The sequence below is a fragment of the Miscanthus floridulus genome, chromosome 6, assembly GCF_019320115.1.
Source record: "Miscanthus floridulus cultivar M001 chromosome 6, ASM1932011v1, whole genome shotgun sequence".
Lineage (NCBI taxonomy): Eukaryota > Viridiplantae > Streptophyta > Magnoliopsida > Poales > Poaceae > Miscanthus > Miscanthus floridulus.
The window spans coordinates 110,601,142-110,607,141 of record NC_089585.1 but is presented as its reverse complement, the minus strand read 5'-3'; the positions used below and the strand labels follow the sequence as shown (position 1 = coordinate 110,607,141).

The window sequence follows — 6,000 nt, the reverse complement described above, 5'->3', positions numbered from 1 at the left end:
ATATGGTTGATGACGGGGTGGTGACGTCGATATGGATGATGACATGGCTGGTGACGTGGACGATGACATGTCGGATGACGTGGGCCCATTTGCGACCCATTTGTTAATGGGCCCATTTTGAACTGGGCCACTAACATGGGCCATTTTTCAGCCCACTGAATCAGATCAAAACCCACTAAACATGCCTATTAAAAATTGAGCCCACAAAATTCAATCTAATTTCTCAGCCAATATATCACAATGATCATTACAGCCCAGAATACATACCAAATTATATCAACCCATCAACCAAAATAAATGTATCTTAGGTTTACATTCAAATCAGATACAACAGCAAACATAATCTCAGGTATATTCTTAGTCTACAAAGAATCTCGGGAAAACAGATTAAGGCTCTGTTCGTTTCAGCAGGGACCTTGAACTGGCGGGGGTTGGCAACCATGGTCATGAGGCGCTCAATCTCATCTGGGGACAGCTCACCAGCCCTGCACAAAAATATAATCGTCAGAGCTGAACTGAATTAAGAGTAACAACCTACTGACTATGCAACAGTTTGGAACTATGTTTGCTGGTTGTCTAAATAGTGTTCAAGGGGCAAAATCTCCAGATGTTCCCAGGGATCTAGAGGTACCAGTTTGTACATCTAGTGGGTATCCAGAACAGTGAATAAGTTGTAACTAGGTGGTTAGCACAGCTGCCTTCAATTCTTTGCTAGCATGTAGTCATGAAACAGGAGAGAATCTTTGTTCTTTCAATAAATAAGGTGAGTCAATTTGAGTTCGATTTGTAACTCTGGTTTTGAATTAACAGAAAACAGAACATCAAAAATTAGTAGCCTTACATGGCTCTATTTTGGCCTCCATCCAGTTGTTCATATTTCTTAATATGCCCAACCTACCATGCTGATTCATCAGCTAGAGTACAGTGATAGTGAGCAACAAATCACTCGGACATATGGCTAGAGTCAGTATCTAAACATACCTGCAAAGCTACAACATGTACTGAATCTCAGTGAAATGCCCAAGCATAACTGTGACCCAAAAGAAAGGAATCCCTTCCACTCGAACTACCGTATTGACATCACTTTTTCAGGCCGCAGGTTCACCTGCATCAATGGTGAAGTATTATTTATTTATAAAAGCAAAGTACATGAAAAGATAACTCTGAAAATATCACCAGCCCCCAGATGCAACCAGCTGACAAGAAGCTTACAAGAGTGGGCAGTTAGGTCACTAAACCTTGGTTTAATCACAACCCATAACACTGATCACCTTGAAGGAATAACAAGAATGCTTATGACCCAATTGTATGCTATACTTATCATGGACAAAACTAAAAAAAATTATAGCCAGTTAACATAGTACTACGCTAGTAGAGCGATAGCTTTGGGGGGGCGAATACAATTAGGACAGAAACTGCATTGCCTAAAGCAAGCAATACTTCTAGGTAAATGCGATTTCCAAGCAAATCAAGTGTTGGAAGGAAAAAAAATATTAACCTTGTCAGGCAATTAGTCTGCTCAGCCTATAGCCAGGAAATACGTATCAAATCATACCATTTATATCATGAAATTTAGGCAGGAAAAATAGCAGGTCCACATTGGTACAATTCATTAGACATTAACTAAAACAGTTTGACATGCGAGAAAAAAATATTATTGTAAGAAATTATATAGGACTGTTTGAAGCTTGAGAGCAATCTATAATGGGTGCATCTATTCCAACAATCACACTATATAAAATAAGTTTCAAATAATTGTACAACTCAGGTATAATACCAAGAACATAAGGACGCCCTAGCCTCACTCAGGTATAAGACCAAGAACATAAGGACAACTCCAAGCGCAGCGATGATGAACAAGGGCACCAAGATCAACCACACTGGCCCTACCCAGATTTGCTACAATCTGTAAAACAACTCAAGAGACACAAGCACAATCCAAATGGAAACACAAGGTACACAGTACTATAACTGCAATCCCAAACGAAAAATGTATACCTTGTGCCCATTTCATCGAACATGTTGAGGGCATCATCCATAGAAGCATCCACACTACCATAATATCTCACTGGCTACATCATCCACCCAAAGTTCTTCAAATTAACCGAGAAAAGGAAGGGCAAGTAAGAAAAGGAGAGGCACATACATCTGATCAGTACCATAATTAGATGCTTATTGACGGACCTCCTCCAAATCCGTGAGTAGCTGTCGCACGATGGCGCCATACGTGAGGGCGAACAACTCCAGATCGTCGCGTTGTCCCTCCCCTGCTTCCACAGCTGTGAAACCCAAACAAGCAGATCAGAAAGCGAATGGAACGCAATCGAATCAAAGGATAAGGATAAGGAGAGGGATTGTGTGAGCTCAAATCAGACTCCTGGATGATCCTCCTGGCCTCGCGGAGGACGGATGGGGAGACGAAGACCTTCAGAACCCTAGCTTCGGCCCCACTGCCGCCTTGGGCGCCGCCTCGGCCTCCACCTCCTCCATGGCGTCCTCCGGCCTCAGCTGCATCATCGTCGGCCCCTAGACAAGCAGCGGCCGCAGCCTCTCCATCGCGCGGGAGAGGAGCCGCAGATCGAGAGCGCTGGCACCCACACCACACGGTGTCCGACGGGGACTCGGTGGGGGGACGGCGGCGGAGACGTGGAGGCGCGGCTTCCCGACGGCGTCGGGAGGTGGCCGGGGGGCAGGGGCGGCGAGGGCTGTGGGCGGCGGTGGCGGGGGCAGGGGGCGACGCAGGAGAGGGGAGAAGAGAGGAGTGGCTGCGAATGAGAGGTAGGGTTCGGGGGGAGCCGGCTCGAGGGTTTTGATCCCCCAAGGAAGGTGCGCAGCTGTCCATCTGGGATGGACGGTTCAGATGAGGCGCGACGAAGTTGGGCCATTTGGGCCAAAATGGGCCGGTTCACTTAATGTGTTTCTTTTTCTTTTTTCATTTTATTACACCATTGTGAAATAACACACAAAAATAATTATATAATATGCACCAATATATATTTTTATATGCAATAGACTACATATGCGTTGCCTTGTAGAAGTTTCAATAAATTTCTAACTCATATACTATTTTCAATACTTTAAATGATTTTTTGCAGGTTTATTGAAAGTAATTCCAAGTTGAACTATGTGTACCTCCAATAAGATTCAAAAAATGCACAAAAATTATATTTAGGCTTGTATGTTCAATTCTAGCCCATATATTGAAAATAGATGATCTGTTCAAATTTTTGCTAGGGATAATTCAAACTTTTACTTGCAACCTTATTATAAAATAATGGTAATAATATCTAACTTCTCCAAAAATTCTGAAAATTGACATAGAATCAATTTATTGACGCATAAGCTTGACATAAAAGTTTCATAGGATTTTGCAAAAATTGGAGTGTTCCAATCTAGATGTTCAAATATAACTACATATCAATTTTCTCATTATCACATAACCAAAACGAGGCAATAGCTCAGTGGTGCACGTCAACCTTGGTTAACTGGGAGACCCAGGTTCGAACCCTGTGTGGAACACTTATCCTTCTTTTTTTCGGCTGCTCCGCTGTGGCCTGCTCGCCTGCCGCAGCTGGGCCGCTTTCCGGCCTGCTGATGCAGCGCCCCACACGAGCCCTTTACAAAACCTGATCACGCATATTTTAAAAAAGTGGAGCAGTAGCGCAGTGGTATGGCTTGCAGGGCTTTAACTCTAAGACCAGGTTCAATGCCTGAGTCTTTTTTCATCACCACTTTTCTTTCCCAATCGCATGCATGCCACGCGGAGGCGGGAAGTTTTTTTTCCAATCGCATGCATGCCACGCGGAGGCGGGAAGTTTTTTTTTTCAATCACACACGCACCATTTTTTTGGGCTCTTTTTGGCACCATATTTTTTTTTCTTTTTCTATACCTAGCACAACACTCACGTTTTTTTAAAATAATGCATCTTATTTTCTTTATAGTATGCGATGTTTTTTTTTGTCAAAATTATGGTTGAGTACGACATCAAATCCGTGATGATTTTCATTTTCAATCTATGACGGTTACCGAGGTTCATCACAAGAATCGGGCCCGAATTTGAGCCTGGATGGGCCATTTGCAAATCTATGATGAAAATTTACATATCGTCACTGAAACGTGGCCCAAATTGGAGCCCGAATGGATCATTTGCAAATCTATGACATTTTCTGTAAACGTCACAGAAAATTCGTCACAGATTAACAGGTTTCTTGTAGTGTGTAGCAACGAGCAAGAACGAACCACAGGAGCACCAGCAAAAAAAAGACTGCACCACAGCCACAACAAATAACACCGGTGTGTTCCTAACCACCTTTGGTGGAGGCTTGACAAAAACTTTGTCATCTTCACAACCCATGAACTCCAAGTATGATGCTTCTACCTCTTCTTTGTTAGGGAAGCTCTTGTAGTTGTTGTTTTTATAACTAGTTATCTGGGCATTGCATCTAGCCCAGGTTGCATATACCCCAGGAACCTTGCCACGATACACAACATACCAAGCCATGTGCCCCTTAAAAACACATAAAAGCAAGTATAAGATGTTGATAAGATGAGGGTTAGTTCAATCGATGTGCCTTAGATTTAATTGCCTTTTCATTTGACCTTGAACTTGGAGTTTAAGAAACATAGACATCAACAAACCTCAAATAGATAGTAGAAAACCAAGATCATGACAGGCATAAAACCATGTGAGACATCCAGCCCAACCATCAGATCATCACAACCGCCCAGTTGTTGCTTGGGCATGGATGTCTCACATGGTTTGATGACAGCCATGAGAAGCATAAGTAGAAGATAGAAGAAACAATGCTCCAGTACATCACAAGTCCAAGGTCATCAGTGTGCATAATCCATTACTCAAACTGACACTGTTATCTTCATAGGCATGAAAAGGATCTCACAATTATATTAGCCTCAGTAAAAAAAATGGTTGACATCATAGGCACAAAAAATACAGGCCTCAGCTAACTGCAAACTAACTTATGATCATCTTGTAAGCTAACTGCAATCATTCCAGGTGTCAAATAAGAACACAAATTACTGAGGCAAGTTCATGGCTGCCATGGAAGCATGCGACATGTCCATCCCAGCCATCCGGTAGGCATGCCTACAACAGTTGTTTAGGAATGGACGTATCGCATAGTTTGATGACAGACATGAGAAAACACAAGAAGACAATAAAGCAGCAACATGAAGAATACCCATAGCCACCTCAGATTGCTATAGTTTGCATCATCGGCCAAATAGGAACTAAAACAATAAGAATAACAAGAATAATAACATCATCTGAAATGTCTCAGATCAACTAAGTGACAATCCAAGGTATTTTAGGGCTTAGATCAACTAAGTGACAATCCATCACCCATTGTTAATGTCTACACCACACAGATCAACACAACCTCACATCCATCACCATGGCTCCTATGCTATACAAAACTAGGTGCAGCCTTGGTCAGGTGGCAAATAGTTCTTTGTAGCATCAGATGAGGTCAGTGCTACACATCAAAATACTTCCTACAGCTTAAGACAGTTAGCATGGCTATATGCAAAAGTGGAGAGGCCAACTCATATGCATCTAAGCAAAGTAGGTTGTGCTCAGGTAGATCCTAAGCCACAGGATCCTATGAGCCTCTGTCATCTAAACAAAGCAAAGTCCATCAGCCTTGTTCTTCAGCAGGTAAACCAGGGCAAACATGAGTGCCTCCTATGAGTACCTAGGGCAGTCCATAACACAGTCATAAAGGTCTTGATGCACCTCATTGTGCTATGGAGTCTTTAGGGCATCTCCTACAGACTCCACAACCTTGATCATTCCATTCATGAGGTCTATTTCCTCTCGAGCAAGCTTCCTTCTCTTGCCACCCCTTTCCTCCTGGCCCTTGGCATCAGAACCCTTAGAGCCTTCCATACCAGAAAGAGTTCCCTTTCTAAAATCAACATCTGTGCCACCTAAGTCAGTGATGTCCTCAACGACATCAATATCACCTTGGCCAATGTCAGTT

The 6,000-nt window shown here is 42.8% G+C and overlaps 1 long non-coding RNA gene across 1 annotated transcript; it reads right to left on the bottom strand.

Moving 5' to 3' along the window:
* Positions 1-230: 230 nt before the first annotated feature.
* Positions 231-2,796, bottom strand: LOC136459032 (uncharacterized). Its single transcript, XR_010760128.1, has 3 exons — positions 2,147-2,796; positions 982-1,105; positions 231-485 (listed from the first exon to the last, which is right to left on the bottom strand). It is a non-coding gene; the product is annotated as an uncharacterized lncRNA (long non-coding RNA).
* Positions 2,797-6,000: the final 3,204 nt, after the last annotated feature.